Below are 20,374 nucleotides of genomic sequence, written 5' to 3'. Positions count from 1 at the left end.
TCTTCTCCTGCTGAAGCCAACATTCCTTTACTCACAGGGGCTGTTGTAATTGGGGAATGGAAAAGTCACCCTGACACCCCTCTTCATCCCAGCAATGCAGCGTAGGTGATCTGAACTATGCATTTCTGGCCCATCTGTATTTCGCTGTTGCCTTCTTTGCGGGAGAGAGGCAGGTATTTTACATTTCATACGGCACCCACAGTATGCAGTGATTTATAACAGGAGCTACCTTATTAATGTCAAGGGCAGAATTGCTACCGACGTTCAAGCTGCAAGAGCGTATGAAAATCATTTAGCTAGCTATGGCATGGTCCCAGCACCAAGGGCTGTTAGCTGATGCACGCTCCTCTCTCTGCTCGCTGCCTCCGCGAAGTCTGCGTGGTGGTTTCTGGGCCAGTGGGTGAAACGTGAACGGGCCCATTCTGAGCCGGAGCTTTTCAGCCTCGGAGCAACCTAAAGCTGCTTTCCAGGGCTCAGGTTTCCTTGCTTTTTGACAGGAGTACTGTTCAGATGAAACCTCTCTCTACTCCTTCTGGAGGATTTACACTGCCACAAGTCTTCATTTTTTCCAGATGTTTTACCTAATAAATCAAGGAGTCTCATCAGAGGATTCGAATCCAAAAGCTGTTACCATGACTTCAAAGGCACAGGCTGGAATGGCAAGAAGCAGTGCAGACATTTTATACCACTCTCTAGTCACTGATCATGAAAATACAGTCTGGTTCCAGGATTTTTTCCTGTGGATACCAAAACCCCACTGTGATTAAATAAAATGGTGCTGTGCTCCTTTGCTTACAAGAACTGAGCTGAAGCACTTGCAGGCTGTACGGTCGGCAGTAACGGAGGATGGGGCTGGTCCTGAGAGGAGGTGAGCTCTGCCAACCCCCATCCAAGATCAGGGACCATTAACTCAGGTTTGAACCCACTCTGTCTTTACAGATCAATACACGGCTGCATATTTTCTTTCACTGCTAGTTTAAGCTGTTCTCACACAAAGGCTTCAGACGTCTGTTCATATTCTTGAGATGCTGGGGAGAGAAAAAGATAAAAAGAGTTATGTGGCTGCAAATTGTGATTGTGATTATTCATACCAGTTTGTTGCTTAATCAAGAATGTAACTTTTTTTTTTTAAACATAGTGAACCCTTTCTTTTTATGGTGTCTACATGGTGTCATTCTCTTTTACTGTTACATTTCTAAAGATAAATGCTCTGGTGTTTTGAGAAACTGTTGTGTGTGTGTTTCTAATTACTTGATAGCACAGTGTACTGCAGGCTAACGTAATGAAGAACAGCAGCTGAAGAAAGAAAAGATGTTCCTGCGGGTAGGTAAGCTGAAGACATATGAGACTGCATTTCAGTTCCCTGCTTCCAGAAGAGTGCTGGCATGGCTCCGGCTGCGCTAGGTGCTCCCCGTCAGAGATGCCCAGCTTAGGCTGTGTTCTGCAGCAGCTTCTTCTGGCAGCGGTGCCAAGGTAAGCTGCTCTTCATCACCCCTGCCTTGTCTTCCCTGTGCCTGACTCGCCTGTGTAGATAGCTGTGGGGCCACATGCTAAACAGTTTCCCAGTTGGATTTGTCTCACCACAAAGAGTTGTTTGAGCAGGACTGAGTGGGTGGGGCCAGGTGAGGAATGGGCTGCTGGTGGCAGGAGGGAGAAGGCGGTCTGGCTGCGGGGAGCCCCTTCGGCCGTGATGAGAGGTGCCCAGGTTGTGTGTTGAGTTTCAAGAGAGGATCTGGACTGTCTCCTTCACAGGGCTGCCCTGCCCTGCCTCCCTGCAAAGCCATGAAGAGGGGAGGCTGTGGAAAGCTCCTGAGGGTACCTACAGCAGGTGATGAGAGCAGAGCCTGTGGCTCGTGGTGTCTGAGGATTCTGGTACGTGAATAAGTTGTCATCTGGGGGCTGTCGAGGGAGGGCTAAGCTAACCCTGTCTTACAGTAGTTGCAGGTTAAAAGCACGTGAAGGGCTCTTACTGCAAAGCAGATGTGTGGTAAACTGCTTGCGGGCCAGATCTCTAAGGGAAGTGGGGACTGTAGCACTTGGAGTGCTGTGAAAATACTGTGCAACCCCCAGTAGACGCTGTAATTATGTAAAACAGAGTTGGGACATAAATCTACTCCCGTTAGACCATATTCTGTGTGTCCCAGGCAGCAGTCAGCAAGAGGGCATTTGGTCCTGCAACATGCTTAACCAGATCTTAAAAAATCACCGTGGCTGCCTGACAGGTTTTCATGTAGGATGTTTCAGAGAAGGGGACGTCCTGCTGCATTCTGGTGGAGAGTTGTCAGAGTGGGAAGGGCCAGGTACGTATCTCCTGTGGTGTAGTGATATGCTCAGATTGAAAAATAACCTCATCTAAATATTAAGAGTAAAATAACAGCTGCCATGATACAGTTTGTTCCTGCCACAGACTTCAGAAAAATTGCTGCTTCTCTTCCCTCCCCCAAGATGCAGAAGCCCAGCACCCCAAACTGTCGTGACTGCCTGGGATTGGTGACATCTAGAATGATACATGTTGGATCATCAGAACAGAGTCGGAGCAGCACAGCTTGGCTTCGGTAGCCAAAAATAGGTACTGTAATTTCTGAGCTAAAGCCTCTCTTCTCTTTCCCCACCCAGCCCTGCCTGTTTGGTACATGCAGCACATAATCGTAGTGTTCAGATCATGCCAAGGAAAAACCACAGTGCTAAAGCAAGTAGTGCGTTAAGTAGTGGACATGCTTTGGAAGCAGGGAGTGTTATGACATGGATCCTAAATTCATGAGTGTTAGTGACAATGGTTTGCAGATTTTCTGCGGGCAATGGGTATAGACAGGAGTACAGCTCATCTGCTGCATTGCCATGTGGAACAGCACAAGAGATGTTCAGAGATGTGCTGTAAAATGGGGAGCTTGAATTCCTTTCACTGGACAGCTGCTAAAATACTTGTAATTGAATGATTGAGTGAGGAATGTAGCATATTTGATTTTTCTCTGGTCCTTTTCTGTCTTTTTTTTTTGTAGCTCTGTGAATCTCAGTCATGCTTTCACCTTTTTTTTTTAAGTCTGCTCACTGGAGTAAGTATTTGTCTGCTTCTGCCAAACCCCAAAAGCTACATTTCATTAAAACCCCTGATTATTCAGGATGAGTGAAGTTTGATTCACAAAGATAACGCTCTTTGAAGATATCTGCTCCTTTGGTAGTGACTGATTTAAATGGGTTCCATTTTAGTATGCCTGTTATGCTGTTCTCAAGGCCACACAAAGGAGGAGGAATTGTGTGAGGCCATATAAATCAGGGTTTGTTATAGGGATGTCAAACACAACTGCACCATGGGGTGTTAATCGTGAGCAGGCAAGTAGTCAGAAGCGAGTCAGAACCAACTAACAAAAGCCACAAAGCTAATCTGTCTGGTTCTTGATGCCTCCCAAAAGTGCAGTGTCTGCAGACTCACATTCTGTTCTGGGAGAAGCTTGGGGTGTTAGACTGATCCATATCGCATTTTCAAAGTGCTCCAGTAATTGGATGAGTAGTTTTGGTGGAACATCTTTGGTTCTCAATTTCTCCTGTCAGGAAAGATCTAAAAATGAAGCTACATGAGCACATCACTAGTCCAGGTCTCTGCCTACATATTAACATGAAGCTCAGTCCTCTGAATTCATGCTCAGCTAAAGCAGTGGGAAGCAGGCCACTGGACACACAGTAAGGGACCTGTTGGATTAAATGTCCATTGAATTGTTCATCATTGCGTGGAGGAAGAAAACTCCCAATCTTTGTGCATGCAGATAAGAGTTTCCTCCTTTTCCAGCAGCACTTTGTGGGCAGAGTGGAGGGCAGCCAAGAAAATTTAACCAGATTGAGAAATATAAAAAACCTTTTAGCACACACTTGAAGCGAAAGCTCTCAAGCGATGTTTCCCGTATGCCTGACCACAGAGATACTGCATGCACCAGAGCCTTGGTCCGGAAATGTTCACCCTCAACACGCCTGCTGCAGTGGGCCCTGTGTTGCATCTCATAGTCAGGTTCTTGCAGGTCCTGGTGACCTCTCCTTATGTGCAGATCATTTATGTGTAGGTCATGGTGAGTTAAATCCCAAGACTCTGACTCAACTGAGGTCCTCTTGGAGCCTATGGGAAGTGCTGGACTAAGAAGTTTTTGGTGATCTTGGTGTGCAGCCTTTGGAGAAGGTGCCAGTGGATGTGCTCTCCCCCTTCCTCAGTTCCATAGTATGGGAAGCCTTGAGCACATCAGGTTTTTGCTCACTCTTTCCATCACCTGCTCTTGTCTTCAAGCCTCATGGCTGCAGATGGTCCATGAATCTGAAGGTCTGTGGGCACAGCGTATGATGGGGGACAGAGTTTTCTCTCCCAGAATGATCACACAATCTCTGCAGCTTTCCAAATACCTGATAGTCCAGAAGAGAAACTGAGCCCAAACCTCCTGAGAAGTAGTGTGCTTTCTAGACAAAATGAAGCTGTTAGTGCTTTAAAATGGGCCACAAGGCTTGGTTTGTACAGAAGGGATTCAAGACAGTGGAAAGTGTCAGGGCTTGTGAGCCAGGATCTTGGACGATCACATGAGTCCATTGGACAGACTGTACACACGTGTATGCGCATGTGCCTACGAGCATATACCATTGTGGTTTCTGTATTAGTTTTTGTTATTTCTCAATATTCCCGTCAATATTTAATGTATTTATCTTGGTTGCTGGTAATTACAGCAGTGAAAGTGCTGACTCTGGTGTCCCTCTGGGACATGACATTGGCTTGGGACAGCCCAACATTTGTGCAGGCCTGCAAAAAATGTTCTGCCCACTACCCTCCAACGCCAAGAACATTCCTGGCTTCTCTGATAACATCCTTAAGCACAGCATTGGTATAAAGATTTTCATGTAGGTGAATGACCTGACACTTTGAAATATTATTTATTTTCCAGGACTTCTGGGTCACTAGAAGCTATCTGAGTTCTACCTATTCCTGTTAACAAGGACTTCAGCTATCTCAATCCTATACCTACAGTGTCCCTCCATCTCATTTTTTTGGAAATACACAAAACTGGCAAGACTAGCAAGGAAGAAATGAGTGTCCAGACCAGGACAGACTGGGGTAACTGTGGTGCCCTGACAGAGCTGTTTGGAAGAAGTAACTGCACCGGGAAAGGAATGGTCCTGGTAGGGAGGGCGAGCTGGGTGAGCTCCAGGAGTGGAACAACAGAGGTGCTGCAGGTCAGCGCTGAGCTGCTCGGGCAGCTGTGGAAAAGGTGGCACATGCTTCAGTGAAGGTGCAGGGCTGCAGCTGTGATCCTCGGGGGTGGTGGGTTGTGTTGCAAAGTGGTTGTGGAGGAATGATGGGTGAGGAAAGACTGAGGTGCAGCCGGATACTGCCGGATACTACCCAGCGGGGTTCGTGTCTCCTGGTGAAATCAGATCAAGTAGAGTCCTGCTTCTCCTCCTAGGCAAAAGGGCTGTGTTTAGGAAGTTGCAGCTCTCAAACAGGCAGCTTGTCTGTGGGAGCTGGGAGCGCTGCAGGGCAGAAGAGAGGGTGCACTCAGACAGACTCTATGCGCACAGGTACCCTCCAGCTTGGTGCACAAAGCTGGATTTTGCCTTTGTGAACATTTCCAATTATATCATGTGCATCAATAGTGCCTCTAACTTGCCTTAATACCTTTTTATGAGAATAAAATTTGTTCTTATATGGTGCTTTTCATGCTTGAGGCAGTTCAAAGCGCTTCGCTAAGCACAGTAATCAGTTAGATCTGGGGAACGCAGTGATTGTGTAGGCAAATACAGGGACTATTATGTGCTCTGCAATAATTCAGAGAGCCGACTGTGCTGGAAACTGTTTTATTTATTGAAGGAAGGAGTGCTGGCTGGATCTCATTTTTGTCCTCTGGAAGATTTTAATGATAGAAAGGCACCTCAGAGAAACTGGAGCCAAGAGACCTCACTCGAGGAACAACACATGTGGCTGCGCAGCACCAAGGCAGCCGTGTCTGCTGAGGTGAGGGGCCCAAGATCAGCTGCAGCGCTTGAGCTTGAGTTTTACCTTTCTCAAGCCTATTACATCTCTGTGAATCCTCTCAGTGCCTTCGGGCTGACTTTGTTATTTGATGTCCTCTTTTACCTTACTTTTAGTTATAAAATAAAAGCTTTTTGTGCAGGATCTTCCAGCCCTAGGTCTTGAAGAGGGATTACCGAGTTTAACAGCTACACTGTGAAACACCATGGAAATACTGCTGTTCTCCACAGGAATAAAGGGAGGTTTAAGGGCAGATCCAAGCAGATGTCTGAAGTGAAATTTGCACAGAATTCAGGTACCTTAGTCCAAAGTCATGATCCTGAAAAACCTGCTCTCTGCTTTCCCTGCTGCAGGAGCTGTCTGTGCACTGCAGACTCTTCAGTGTTTAACTTCTTCCTGTGTCTTCTCAAAGACGCATGGGGGTATGTCTTCCCAGACAGACCCTTCCTGCGGACCTGCTGGCCAGACTGTGTCTGGGATTTCTCCCTAGAATATCTGGGTCAAAACGAACTGGTCTGGTGGAGGAGGGCGGTAGCTGCTTCCACTGGCCTGCCGCATCTGTGCTGGTAGATACTCCATGCATGACGGAGAAACACCATGTGCTGTCCAGTCCTCAAAGTAAATTCATGGGTTTTTACCTTTTCTAGAAAAGGCCAAATGACCCCTAGTACATTGCCCAAGTTTTGTGGGTACATACTGGTAGTTTGGGTGCCCTTCCTACTATTAGATAGGCCGTGGTGGAAAATACGCATTATTCACTTCTGCACTGCAGTGGTATTTCTCCGAAGGCAGACAGCTTTTTCCTATTGCTGCATAATTACAGAAGCCTAATTAAGAAAGGGAGTGGAGTCAAACAGGAAGATGCTGCCCCTCTAGGTGTTGTCTCAGCATATGCGTCTTCAGAGACTCATTACCTAACCACCGAGCTGGCCTGTGCAGCTCGACTCTTTTGGGCTGTTTAGTGCATTCAGGTTACTGAAGCGTTTGCTTCATGGCAGAGGCTCTACCCTTTGGTGTCCCCTTTGCACACCACAGCAGTGGTACTTTGCAAAACAGTGAAAGGAAGAAGTTTCTTTGTCATCTGTGATGCCCCAGGAAGCATCCCATGTTCAAGGATAGCCTTCAAACTCCTCCTTCAGCTCCTGCGAGGCCACTTATGTTGCGCCTGTTGGGAACAAAGAGAATTTGCATGACTTTTCAACATCTCGCCTGCCCAGTGATTTGTGTGTTAACTCTGAATAACAGTCATTACCCCTCTGAAGTCCAGGGCACCAGAGGGTTTCAAACTGCATTGCAAACATTGCAGCCCCGCTGACATGGTCAATTTAGAGTGTAAACAGAGTCTGACTTATTATCAATTAACTTCCTAGCAATCATAGAGGTAGAGAGAAAAAGGTGTCGCTTCAGGCTCCTCTGGGATGGGGCGGGGAGAGTAGCCTGAATTGTTCAGAGCAAAACTACACCCAGCTAAGACTGAGTAAAGACTAATACTACCTGTAATTGAAACCAGATGAAACATTCAAGTAGAAAGCCTACAAATGCTTTACAAAAAGTAGAAAGCAAATGGTTTTTGCATAAGCGTTAATCTTTATGGCTAACCAGGGTCATAAGCACTAGCGAGAGTGCGAGGAGAGAATACGGCGCAGTCAGCACTGGTCTGTAAAGATCTATGTCCAGTTTTGCACTTAATTCTGTTTATCTGGGGCTATTAATTAGCTCCTTTCAGTTTCCTTGTGAAGATCTGTATGTTAGGTCTACTGAACCCTCTTGCACATAAAGATCTGTCATTGATTGCTTGGGCAGCTAAATTGGGTAGACAGTTCACTACTCAAAGGTATCTTGACTTTGCATCCTTTTCTGCTGGGGCAGGAATACTGGGGATGACTTCAATCTTATTGTAATCTGCTTGTACACATTGCTTTTCTAATTTCTTGCCTAGGCATGGCATTTCCATTACAAAGGAGTTTTGTTGGTTGAGCTCTGCTGGTCTGGGTCTTTCAAAAGCTGATCAGAGCTTCTGGTCATGTGCTTCTACTCTTTTCCCTCAGAACAAAACATCAGCTACACAGATCCGAGGCTATCAAAGCCCATGAAACAGTTCAAGCGCCGAACACAACCCAAACAGCAGCCTAAGAAAATTACGTCTCCCATAGGGGCTGTTGAATATGCACAAATGTATATGCACAAATGTATGATCTGTTTTCCTAACGTGCCTGTCAGAACCCTGCTGATGCCTCCAGCAGAGAAAAATATTTGGCATAGGCCGTTTCCCCCCAAACTTTACTCCTTGCAGGAAATAGGAAGTGTTCTTTTCCTACATATTTATTTGTGCTTAACTGTAATCACAAAGTCACACAATCAGATCATTTTTTTGCCTTTCTCTGGTGACCCATGAGTGTCCACTTGTTGTCAGTTCTACATTTCCTCCTATCTTTCACAGAGCCGTGAGCATTTTCACCCCTTCCTCTATTGTCCGCTGTACTCCACGTAAGAATTCGGTATAGGAGATGAGCTTTAGGGTGGGTGGGCTCTACGCAGGTTTACTCAGCACCCTGTGCAGGCTTCCCTATTTATTCAAAAGTCCTCAGTCTCCTGTTCAGGTATCCTGGTGAAGAGCTGCTTCTAATGTGAGCAAGGCTTTTCAACACAGCTGTGTATGCTGCTCATTTTTCAGACGGTGTCTTTTGCTCTCTGTTGTTTCCCTGTACATTTATCGACGGATTCCTTTGGTCAGAGAGAAGCTCCCCACTGTAAGTGCTGACTTAAGTAGTTTTACTCACTGCCCATTTCAAGAGTCTGCTTGTAGCTTTTTTGGGGGGGCTTAATTAAGTTCCTAGCACTGCATAACTTGGTGCACAACTTACATTAATTAATATCCATTTATCTTTCAGGCTGTGGTTTGCTCACCCTCTACTACAGTGTCACCCATTCCGCCCCTGGCCCATGAAGTACTCCGAATGGGGATTTTGTCCACACTGATCGCTGTGTTGCCATTCGCGTGTTCTTGATATCATCACCTGAGCTATCTTTTCCTGAAGGTGAGGACTGGTTTCTGTTGCTCGGCCCACTGTTCTGTTCCATTGTGCGGGCTTTTTGCAGGCTGCTTCTGAATACTATAGATCTCTACCCCACTCCCTTCCACTGTAGACTTCTGGATTACTGGATCTCTCTTCTCTCAGTCAGCTTTAGTATAGGCATGGTGACTTTCCAGTGCTGTTTTAACACCTCAAACCCACAGTTTGAAAGCAGTCTCCAAGTCAGCTGCTGCGATGCAGCGGATCCAGTACTGAACTCTTTGATGCCCATGTTATTTGTGAGTAAAAAATCTACTTCCGAGTGATTTGTTCCAAAGCCCAGTCAGGATCTGATCTCTGATCTGAGTTCAGTTAGCATTTCAACACCGGAAATAACCCTTTCAGATTAGAGAATCACAGAGCTTTCTGTGCTTAGTCCTTCTTTACATACATCGTATCTGTAATTTTTAGGATAAGTGAAAAATTTCTTAGATTTGTCATGATGCATGGTAGGCATCGTTCACCTATGTCAGCTGAAAATTAGTAAAACCTTTCATGTGTCAGAACTGACTGTAGTCAGGAACAAGACTAACTTCTTCATCTTTCTGGTTTGGACATCACTCACTGTGAGGTAGTTGCCTTGCTTAGTGTCAAGAGTTCTCACTGCTCGCTTCCTGCAGCAGGAGCCTGTGCACAGCATGTGCTTGTTTGGGAGTCTTCTGGAGGCACCATACTCCATGGAATACTACATTTGCCAGAAATTGGATGCAATACTTAAAAAATAAAAAAGAGAATAAGAGAATAGGAGTGTTATGTGAGGTTCTTCCTTGTGATGTCTTCCACTGGTACTTTTTTACAGCTTGCTTTTTAAGCTAAGCATAATACTAAAGAGTATTTACTTACATATTTACTAGAGCGCTCTGCTCTTTAGTAAAAACACGTTAACATCAGTAGTAGTGGTAAATATCAAAAGCATGTCAGTAACACTATTCCTTGTCTTCCCCTATGCTGCCTTCTGCAAAAGTAGTGCTTCCTAGAGTGACCTGGCAGCGTGAGAAGTAGTGGCTCACTGCCGATACTGTGATGACAACCCTAGAAGGACCAGATGAGTGCTACCTGATATCTGGTGAGTGGGCTAGAGGTCAAAAGGAAAATGCTGGACCACCATTTGAACGGATGGTTTAGACAGAATTAACAGATCGTGAAGCAAGCGTCAGCCTGAAAGAGGGTTTTAGAGGCAGACTGCAGCCATTTGGGGCTAGAAAAACATTAGATTTGTAGGAAAGCTTTTCTTCCTCTGTCAAATATATCTTATTTGTTACCTGCCTCAGAGGGCTCGCATCCAAAAAATGCCATTTCTTTTCTTCATAGAATGTAAATGTTCATTGTAGATGACATAGACATAAACCTCAATTTCTTCTCAGCCATCGCTGTAGGTTTTTGAACACGGAATGACAGTCTTTTTGAGAAAAGGATTTCTTGTTTAATACATACGCTTCTGTACTTTCACAAAAGAAGAGTGATAGCCTTAATGTCTTTCTCTACCAATTCCTCATTTTTAGCAATTTAAATTTGTTCCAAACATCTAAATTCTCTCCAGTTTTTGGTAGTGATCCTTTTAGGTGAATTCCCTTGGGAGTGTGAAGACATCTTGCTTTTACGCAAAATGTCCACTGCCTATATAGCATAGGAGTATTTTTCCTCCCAGATTTCCCTGCCAGCACGTACCTCCCACTACAATGAAGGAGGATATGCCATTTCAGCCTTTCATCCTTCTAAGAGCATCCCCCCAGAAATGTGTATTAGTGGAGAGGGAAGTAGGTAGAGAAACAGCCTGGGCAACATTTACACTGTGGAGGTACCTGTTCGCTAGAATGTGGAGTAGCACCTTCACCTCTTTTTGGGCCAGGCTGCTCAATGGGCAGCGATGTTCAAAAAACCACTGATCTCTGTCAGTATGAACTAGCAGCCTTTAGTTTCCTTCTGCTCCACTTAGTATTTCTGAATGTCTTTGTGTCTCGCTTGGACACGAAGTCACACTCTGACCTCTTTGAAACTCATTTCATATTTCTTAGAATCAATAAACTTCAAATGCAGTAGCAGAAATACCAAGCAGTCAATAAGTCCAGTCAAGTTACATTAGAAGTAAAAGCGATGTGTTGTAAGGGCAACATTTTCTTAAGGAACTGCCATTCAGGCATATTTGTTGTTTCAATTAGTCTGATTTAGTGGCTTAGTCAGGGGGCTGCAGCCTGTAGCACTCTAAAGCTGCCATTCAGGTACTAAGGAAATAAAAATATGTGATAAAACCGCATTGTGACAGCAGACATATAGATCCTGATGTGCTTAATGTGCAGCGTACATGTCAGCAACATACAGGGGTTCCTGGCATGATCACCCACATTTCATATCCCGTCGGAGTGGCGTGTTTTGCTCTCCTGGCTTTGATCACCGGTCCCATGGGAGGAGCACGGAAGGGTGGCAGAATGGTGGTGTTTTTCCAGAACTGTTGCCCTGGAGGGATGTTTAAACAAAAAACGAGAGTAAAATGAACGTGTGTGCAAAGTGCCAGATTGACAGCTTTAGCGAGTAAAACACTTTACCTGTTTGAAGGCTGCCCACGTTTTATCTGCTAGAGCTGTCAGCATAGTACCATTCCTCAGCACAAAATGTGTTTTTTTCTTTTTAAACTGTCCTTGTGTCTCCAAATTGCTCAGTCCTGCGTCTGAGAAAGATTCAGGCAGCACTAATGGGGGCAAGGAGTTGGACTGCTGAAAACTAGGAAGAAATGTTGGCAAATTTGCCATGGTTTTGGAGATGCTGAAAATTTGCAAGAGGCTAGAAATGATTTAAAAATAAAATTTCTGCAGAATGTTTCAAGGTATAGCTCTGCTTTCATACTAGAAACTGCTAGGAACAGAAGCTTGTTTCTCTCCTCAGCAAATCAGGGCTGTATCGCTGTTGTTGCTCTCTGGAAAGAGACCTCCATGCTCTCCTCTGACAGCGACGTAGCCAAGGTCTTGTCCAGACTTTTTCATCATGCCCGGGTGCTGCAGCATGACCCCCTGCCTTTCTCAGCAGGAAGGTGCTTTGAGAGACACAATGATCATGGTGCATAGATCATGTGGCAGGAGGTCACTGGCAAAAGAGAAGTCCTCCAGGACTCCAGGCATCCTTCAGTGGCACTTTATGCTCTTGGGGAGTGGAAACTGTCTAAACAAGGTCTTGGATCTGTTGCTTTATGGTGTTGATATCAAGATGTTTAACTTCTTGGACAGAGTCAAATTAGGTCTCTGCACTTTTATGCATAGATAAATTTATATCTAAAACTGCACAGTAAGGTCTTTAAAGCATCTGATACATGAACCTGAAGATCTGTTCTGAAAGGTTGAATTTTACAGCTGTGGGAGCTTGTCCCTTTTTCAGATGATGTGGTAAAAATGAAGAAGTCCAGTATTTCTTCCATGAAGAATCCATTGTATTTATAGGAAATTCCTTCACAGCATTTAAAAGGGTGATGAAGGTTTGAGGAGCAATCCAGTAGGAGGAAGCAGACCCAAACTTTTTTGGCTGGATGGTCTCACTCAGAGTTGCAGTCAACAGCTCGATGTCCAAATGGAGACCAGTGACAAGTGGTGTTCCTCATGGGTTGGTATTGGGACCGGCGCTGTTTAACATCTTTGCTGACGACATGGACAGTGGGATTGAGCACACCCTCAGCAAATTTGCCGATGACACCAAGCTGAGTGGTGCGGTCGACATGCCTGAGGGACGGCATGTCATCCAGTGGGACCTGGACAGGCTTGAGAGGTGGGCCTGTGCGGACCTCATGAATTTCAACAAGGCCAAGTGCAAGGTCATGCACCTGGGTCAGGGCAACCCCAAGCACAAATACAGGCTGGGCAGAGAATGGATTGAGCGCAGCCCTGAGGAGAAGGACTTGGGGGTGCTGGCTGACAAGAAGCTCAGCATGACCTGGCAGTGTGCACTCACAGCCCAGAAGGCCAACTGCATCCTGGGCTGCATCAAAAGAAGTGTGACCAGCAGGTTGAGGGAGGGGATTCTGCCCCTTTACTCCGCTCTGGTGAGACCTCACCAGGAGTCCCGCATCCAGCTCTGGAGCCCTCAGCACAGGAAAGACCTGGACCTGTTGGAGAGGGTCCAGAGGAGGCCACAAAAATGATCCAAGGGCTGGAACCCCTCTGCTGTGAGGACAGGCTGAGAAAGTTGTTGCTGTTCAGCCTGGAGAAGAGAAGGCTGTGGGGAGACCTTATTGCAGCCTTCCAGTGTCTGAAGAGGCCTGCAAGAAAGATGGAGAGGGACTTTTTACAAGGGCGTGGCATGACAGGACAAGGGCTAATGGCTTTAAACTAAAAGAGGGTAGATTTAGGTTAGATGTAAGAAAGAAATTCTTCACTATGAGGGTAGTGAGGCCCTGGCCCAGGTTGCCCAGAGAAGCTGTGGCTGCCCCCTCCCTGGCAGTGCTCAAGGCCAGGCTGGACAGGGCTTTGAGCAGCCAGGTCTAGTGGAAGGTGTCCCTGCCCATGGCAGGGGTTTGGAAAACTAGATGATCTACAAGGTCCCTTCCAACCCAGACCATTCTGTCATTCTGTAAAGGGCTGCCTGCAAAGTGTATGAACAGGACAGTTGCTCATTACAGCAAATAGGACTCTGTCGCTGTCCCAACCTATTGTCCAATGTCGGTCATCTTTCCTGTTTCTGCAGATCATTGTCCCTGTCTTCACTACATCACAGTAATGATGGGTGCCACTGTTTTTGAACTGTTAAATTAGTGGACTAATTCAGTTTTAAACACCTGAACTAGTAGTCTGAGATGCAAGCCAGCCATGACTGACCACCAACAGCAAAGGACACTTGTGGGAGTTGTAGATGTTGACACAACAGTCGAATCTATCTAGTCTCAAGTTTTGTGCATGAGACTTGCTCATCTAACTCCGCCTGATCCATTTGCATCTCATGTAGGTAATGTGGCTTTTCCTTTCCACTTCCAGTACTCCACAAATGCAGCTGATCAGCCCCCTGACCAGCGAATGGGTCCCAGAGCTGGAGAGAGACGACAGTGCTGCATAGCCACGGGGAAGTGGGCTCTGTGTGTGTGTGTGTGGAGACAGGGAGCAACTGTCACGGGCCAGGAACGAGGGGAACACAGGACTCCAGCCATATCACCCAACACGTCATCTGTACCTATCAGATAACAAAAAAAAAAAGTGACAGGGCTGTGCTGCTGTTGGTACCCTGCTACACTGGGCAGAGGTGAGGCTTAATTAGTATCTGTTTCCAGGCCTCCTCTGTTGCTGCTCTGAGACTGTTTATTTGATTTCCTAAGCCTAGAGAAAAATGACTGTTTCTATCTGCTAAGTATCAATTCTCTTCCTTTTGTTTTTAGCCTTTCTCCTCTCCACTTTTTTTCCTCTCTGTTTTGAATTGCTCTCAGACGGCTGCAATCTCACTTCCCTGCCTTCGCTGGCACAGACACCAGGAGAAAATGTGATAGTGTTTACATAGCACTGAAGCACTAGGACTCAGGAGATGATGTGAAATGTGGACCTGCTGCACTGCCTTTGGTGACTCACAACAGCTTTCCATGCTTCGGCTTTCCGGCTGACTCCCTGCCAGGCTAACCTCCTAGACTATCACCTCTCTGGCGAAAGGACTTGCTCTGATTGTGTGACCGTAAGGTGTCCAATACAATAGGACCCAACCTCAGGTAAGACCTTTAGGCACTCCCATTATATGAAGATTGTTGGTGTCAGTAATTAACATTCTTGTGGAATTGTTGGAAATGCTTTGGGATAAACACCACCTGGAATCCTCGTCTGGCTTATGTGGTTTTTTAAGCTGCAGAGGAGGCTGATCATGCTCACACGAGAGGGCATGGACCATCTGTCTCTTCTCTTCTTGGGTGTGCAAAAGTCTTTCAGTCCAAAGATGAGTTATAGCACCTCAGTGAAAAGTGGGACACTGGAAAAGTGAGAGCATTGCCAGTGGGGAAGAAGAATGGAGGCTCAATTTTCAGTGTGTCTCCAGTAATGATCTTGCCTGAGAACAAAGACGATACTACAACCACCAAACAGAGAGACAAATACCAAACGAAGTGTCACTGATAACATTGTGAACGCCTGCGGCACAGTGTCATCCCATGACAGGCTTCCAGAGATGAAATCTCACTCTGGTTAAATGAATGGCAAAAATCTCACTGGCTGCAGTAACACCAGGCTTTCCCCTTGGGGGTTACCTGGATTTCTCTCCTTCTGAATGCCCAGACAGCCACATCCCACATCATTATGTACATTCCGATAACAAATAAATTATTCTTTTTCTTTAAAGTGTGGATTGGATTCGGTACACCCTGCATTTTGGATTCTAGGTTCTCTCTATCTACATCTGAAATCCCTGAATAAACAAACATTGGATTAGACCTCAACAGCTCCCTCCGCTCAGCAACCGAAGCCGTTAAAAGCATTTCACACCAACTGCTCCGCTCGTATTTCAGACCGTGTTAAACACTGATTCAAGCAAAGAAGCTCCATCTTCCTCTCAAACTTTCCAGGGAACTAACCTTAGTTATTGGAAGGTCTGCCTCCATTTATGACCCTCCCTGACTCTGGCGAGGAGACGGAATTGTCTAGCTGTTGACATCAGGAATGACATAAATATGTGCTGGGGTTAGAGGGTTTCTGGCAAATGGCCCGCTAACCTAGAATTTGCTCTGCAAAGTCAGGAGGATGACTTTTAACCTCAGAGCCGTTTGCAAAACCACATCTGTGACCAATAAATATGAAAAATTGAAAAAAAAATCTAGTCCCTAGTGAATGATGAAAGACAGCATACCTCGCTGGGCACTATGGTGCTGGAATTGGTATGGAGAACCATGCAGGAATAATCAAACAGGTCATCGTGTCCAGAAGTCGTCTGTGGGTGTAGCTGATGTCTCATACACAAGGGAGGCAGCACAGCAGATTAAACTGAAGGTATCTCATATCTGTAAGTCTTAAACTTAATGAGCCAGATCTTTATTTGTACTGCAGCTCCTTCTTGTCCCAAAATTGCCTTAGCCAGCTGCTAGAGGATGCCCAGTAACGGAAATTCTCTGGATAACAATAAGTTGGTGTAACGATTCAGTGTCACCTCGCATCCTGCTAAGCAATAGAGAAATCACAATCAGAAAAACAGACACAACCAGAGTGCCACTGAAGAGCTAAATCCTAATTTCATTGCCCTTCTTGTGGGCAACAGATAACCCAGTGCAATTTGCAGCAGCTCTGAAGCGGCTCCAAATCTCAGCAGGGGTCAGAAAGGCTCAGTGCTAGCCTTGGGACTGAGGAGACGCAAAAGATCAGTGACATTGTTGTTGTTCCTTAACCTTGATTCTGCACCAAAAGACAGTAGGCTGGTTTGAAATATGAAGCACCTCAAGCAAAAGACAAAATTTTAATCACTGAAATTAAGGTCCTCCTCTGGATCCCTCTCTGGAGAATATTGTCTGTCTCTGATGATCATGCACAGACTCCCAAAGAAGGTAAATTTTGAATTTAAAACTGTACAATGTCAATGTGTGAATGACAGCATTAAATCTTGGCTATAAGGCTGAGATATCTCCAAGAGGAGAAAAACACTTTTTCCACTCAACCATGTAGCAGTGGCTGAGGTGGATGAGGTAAATACATTGTCTCCAGCTATTACAGGGTGAGGGAATCATTTAGACACGTCTATTACACGTTTGCAGCCTAAAGGTGGTTTGGATTTTTTTAATTCAAGAGTTTGAAAGTTTAGAAATGCTGATATTGAGGTGGCCTGTGCAACTGTAATTTGTCCCTTCTGTGCATTTGCATTATGATACGCTATTTAACTGTAATTTAGATCACACGCTGTTTTTTCGACAGGTTCCCGGCCTCACTCATTGTACAGAATAGACTGTGTTCACTAAGTATGAATTTTATTTTCTGCTCGCTGTTCACTATGTGGCCCATGCTTTATTTACTGCACACTATTCAAATATTGTTCTGAAGACAGATTTATTCATTTCCTCCTGGGCTTTTCCATGGTACTCATCGCTATGCTATCCAAGTGCTTCACAAACTCTAATGTGTTTTATCAACACTGCTGCGAGAACCGGTATTACCCTTATTTTACAGATGAGGAACTTAGGCATACAGACGGCATTAGTAAAAGCTATCTTTTAATTTTAGATATCCAATTAGAAATACTCATGGCCTGATTTTGTCAGAAAATATAACATGGCAAAGCATCTAATTTAGTCAAAACTTGAATAAATTCTCATTTACTGCAGATATCTCTGCAAGTGCTCTTCACTTCTGCAAATCAGACTTCAAAATGTCAAATCAGGCACCTAGGCAGTGAAGACTGCACAATTAGCGCATCGCCGTGAAGCCTCGGTTTTAAGCACTGTGCTTTGCATCCCGTAGGAGTCCAGAGGCTGAAGCCCTTTCCTGGAGTTGCAGTCACCCACCTCAGCCACAGCGCCGGGCTTGCTTTCCCCGCAGTTACTGGCAAGGTACGTAAAGTACTTGCATCTGATTTTTAAAGTAAATTAAGTGGAAGTTGTTTAGGCACTTACCTGGGTTCCTTGACCTTGGTTCAGTGTCTGAGCCAGGCTTATCCTTTTGCAGTGGCGGCCTTTATTCTGCTATTTCGTAACTCGGGAGTGTTCTACTTTGCAGCCTAACTACAGTTGTTTTAATACATGTGTATCTCTCCTCTATTTAGAGATAATCTAAAAAAAGCCCAGCAATTTAATCCTGTGTTGACGTCGATGCAGGCCATCAGCAGTGTGGAAACTTACCCTAAATGAGGAATGTGATAGTTTGCGTGTGGTCCAGCACTCGAAAGGGATGAAGTACATTCTCAGTGTATGTCAGATACTCGCTGCCAGTAGAGACATGACGATTTTCCGGGCGGTCTTCATTCCCGTTCCTAAATCCTCGCTTTTCTGCTCTGCCTCCCTTCCTCAGACTCTGTCATTTCCATTTCTACATCCCTGCCTCTAGTCAATCCCCTTTTCCCGTTGCCCTTGCTGCATCCCACACCCAGGGTCGCACGTCCTCCTCCCTCGCCCCGCTCCAGCTCTCCCATCTGATCCCTTTTGCCCAGCAAGTTCTCCATCAGCCCTTAGCCAGAGAACATCCTGGTCTTGCTTGCGCCAGTCCTCCTGGGTTGCACATCCTTTTCCCGGCAATCTTCTCCTATTCCCAGTCTGGTTTTAAGTCTTCTCCCAACAGGCTGGCCTCCAGACTCTTGCTTATGAGCTTTGCTTTATCCCTCCCTCCAGGCAGACCTAGTTTCCTCTTCCAGCTCCCTCCCTTCCACCGCCCCGGAGAACCTGTCTTTCTCCAGACCCTTTGTGCCTGCCAACTTACTCATCCCCGATCCAGTTCTTGTCCCCACTGCATGTTATCCCAGGAGCTTCCTGCTCTGTCTTTCACCTGAGAGGACTGGAAGGACAGGTTCCCAGCTCGCCCTTCCTACCTTCAGACTTGGCAAGGTCCATGGCCTCAGGCTGTGACCTGCTGGGTGAGCACGGAATCGCTGCAGAACCGTACTGTGGAGCACTGATAAGCCCCTGCCGAGCGCAAACAGGATCTTCAGTAGGGTTTTTCATGGCGGGTTTTGAGGAAACACCTCTGACAAAGTGACCATTCTCTTTTTCAGACTCGAAGATCCCTGACAGAAAGAACGAAAGAAGAAATGTTTGTAATTTAACTCGAGGTGTGAACTTAAGATGCTTAAATTTCAGCACAGCGGTTGGCCTGGCGCTATTAAAAGTGACTGAAGGTAGGATTTTATGATGGGAACTGCTAACCAGCTTTAATAGGAGTTATACCACCAGTCCTGCCTTTTAATCAGTGCTTCCATTTTCAGTATAAATTACAGTTCATTGCTGGTAATCCTTCTGGCGTATCAGATACCAGTGTAACTCGGCAAGCGTATTGTGGAGAAACCCAAACATCCTTCTGAGGAGGTAATTATTCCTCATTGTGAAAATGCTCCAGGATGTTTTTAGTGGAGGACAAAACCCCTGTTCCCTGACAGAAACACTGGACAAAATTAAAAAAAATGAAGCGAGTTTCACAATGAGAAACACTTCAGACACTGGTATTAGCCGATACTTTGTAGTCATGTCAATGTTTAATTAGTCGTGCACATCTCTGCATCCGTATGTACAGCAAAACGCGTACCTGCATTGCGGTGCCCTGCAAAATGTGTCAGCGGCTGCCTTGCTGAAAAGCCTCTGGATAAACAAAGCTGCAAATCTGGCTGGATCAGGGGGAATTTCTTGGGAATATAGAGGTGCCTGCATCGAGAGGGACACCCTCGCCACATGCGCGGAGGTCGTCAGGGTAAACTTCCCTGAAATTAGTCTACAGTTCCTTAGCAGGAATGCCACTGCCAGCGTAAAAGCTTGTTTCTTTCTGGAACAAGTGATTTTAAACTAGTTTTAAAACATTTTGTGGTACAAATACACATTTTGGGGGGATGTACACGTTTCACGTCTTGCAGTGCCCCGGGGGTTACAGTTACCTCACAGTTGCCACTTCTTGACCCCTGGTACTACATCATGTACGTTACCGAGAGAGACGATTCAATTAGTCAGTAATAAAATGAGCAAGGTTAGTATGCACAGTGTAAAAATATAATTTAGTGGGCAACAAGCTTAGATGGAAAAAAATATAAGGGTAGACGTCATATGACTACTGAAGGAGGAATGTGTATTTATAGCTCTTATTGTGGCCTTTGTAAGGGTATGGGATCCAACAGAAAGACTCCAACCGGCTGGCAATGACGCAGCATTCACATTATTTGGATTTGAATGGCAAATGCCGTCTAAAACTAATTACCCCCAGGAGGATGAAAATACATTTCATTTGCCTCTTCGAAGTATGCTTGGTCTTTTCTTCATGTTTATTTGTCCTCTGGTTTGTTGGGAAACACGCTTATTACGAAAGCCGTCATCCCAGACTGAGCAGCAGAGATCCTCCCCCAAGAAGACAAGTTTCTGCCAGTGATTTTTACGTGGGGTTAGCCAGGGATGTTTTTTCTCGCCGTAGCTCTGGAGGCCGGATTGCCGCGTCTCCCCAACCCCTCACGGCGCAGCGACTCCGTGCCTCGCCAGAGCTGCAGGGACAACCCAGCTGGCGCTTCGCAGGTTGTTTGCGCAGGTCTTGCTGTGTGGCAGCACGCCGAGATTCTGCGGCCACGCCGGGCTAAGGGAGAGGAAAAGAAAAGTTTATTTCATTGGAAGACGCGAACTTTATTGCAGCGCTCCCATCGCAGCCAGCTGCAACGCCGGCGGGCCGAGCGCCGGGGCCGCCGTGCCACCGCC

At 45.8% G+C, this 20,374-nt stretch overlaps 1 long non-coding RNA gene across 4 annotated transcripts; it reads left to right on the top strand.

Moving 5' to 3' along the window:
• Positions 1–323: 323 nt before the first annotated feature.
• Positions 324–19,892, top strand: LOC142362531 (uncharacterized). Of its 4 annotated transcripts, XR_012765116.1 has the most exons (11): positions 324–1,473; positions 1,753–1,872; positions 2,446–2,569; positions 8,890–9,036; positions 10,040–10,138; positions 14,025–14,286; positions 14,468–14,740; positions 17,460–17,548; positions 17,761–17,903; positions 18,703–18,825; positions 18,913–19,892. It is a non-coding gene; the product is annotated as an uncharacterized LOC142362531 (long non-coding RNA). The 4 variants fall into 4 exon arrangements; XR_012765115.1 differs by having other exon boundaries at positions 18,703–19,892; XR_012765117.1 differs by lacking the exon at positions 17,761–17,903 and having other exon boundaries at positions 18,703–19,892.
• The last annotated feature ends 482 nt before the right edge of the window (positions 19,893–20,374 follow it).

This window comes from Opisthocomus hoazin, chromosome 10, assembly GCF_030867145.1.
Source record: "Opisthocomus hoazin isolate bOpiHoa1 chromosome 10, bOpiHoa1.hap1, whole genome shotgun sequence".
NCBI lineage: Eukaryota > Metazoa > Chordata > Aves > Opisthocomiformes > Opisthocomidae > Opisthocomus > Opisthocomus hoazin.
Note: the sequence above shows the minus strand (reverse complement) of the source record. Positions and strands in the feature narration are given on the sequence as shown.